The 1,127-nt window shown below is 36.8% G+C and overlaps 1 pseudogene; it reads right to left on the minus strand.

The window, feature by feature from the left end:
* Positions 1-1,011: 1,011 nt before the first annotated feature.
* On the minus strand, positions 1,012-1,127 carry LOC141669578 (small nucleolar RNA R71; annotated as a pseudogene).

Genomic DNA, 1,127 nt, shown 5'->3' on the forward strand with positions numbered 1-1,127 from the left:
GTAGGTAATTTTAACCATCTTACTTGCCCTATGTAGTCACGATAGATAACTTGCGCATTAAACCATTATGTTTTTAATTCTTATAGGCATATAAGGACTAAGCATAATTGGTGTCTATTCAGCTTCTATCTCTTTTGTGGATGCTTGGTAGTAGGGTATTCGAACAACAAAAGTTGGCGTTTACTAGTTTCATGTTATCTGATTAGTGTCATCACCATTACATGCTAAGGTTAAGAACAAAAAGGCTATTGAATGAAGTATTTAATGAAGTTAGGATCCCATGTTTGTCATATATATTAATTCAACCATTCTTGTTCTCTTAGTTAATGTTATTTAGTATAATCTCTTAGTTTAATCAAAACCCAATTTGTTATTAATCTTAGCATTGAGCGATAACCATACATTGTTGCATAGGTGCATAAATTGAACTTAACCTAAACCAGTCTTTGTGTATAATTTTAGCACGTATTTTCGCCCTAACAAGTTTTTGGCGCCGCTGCCGGGGATTCGGTGATGTTAATTTTTAGTTTATGTGCTTGTCATCAGTGGTCGTTAAAGTTCACTGACTTAGATTCTTTTACTTTCACGATTTATTTGTTTGTTTTTCAGGTACTCATTACAATGGGAGATCCAGGAGCACGAACGAAAGCCTTGATGGATTTTTCTCAACCCAGGATCAATGATATTCAATCTAGCATTGTCAGGCCAGCTATCACAGCTAATACCTTTGAGATCAAGCCTGGCATAATTCAATGGGTGCAGAATTCAATCCAGTTTGGGGGTTCTTCAACGGAAGATCCCAATATGCACATTAGGGATTTCATTGAGATCTGCGACACCTTCAAGTTCAACGGTGTTTCTGAAGATGCTGTGAAGTTGAGACTATTCCCATTCTTTCTGAGGGATAAGGCTAAAAGCTGGTTACACTCTCTACCAGTTGGTTCGATTACTATTTGGGAAGATCTTGCTCAAAAGTTTCTCACTAAATTCTTCCCTATGACAAAGATAGCTGTAATCAGGAATGCTCTTACTTAATTTGTGTAGCAATCATAGAAATCAGGAGAATCTTTATATGAAGCTTGGGAGCGCTACGAGGAGATGCTTAGGAAGTGTCCTCATCATGAAAT

This window comes from Apium graveolens, chromosome 6 (assembly GCF_009905375.1).
Source record: "Apium graveolens cultivar Ventura chromosome 6, ASM990537v1, whole genome shotgun sequence".
NCBI classification, from domain to species: Eukaryota; Viridiplantae; Streptophyta; class Magnoliopsida; order Apiales; family Apiaceae; genus Apium; species Apium graveolens.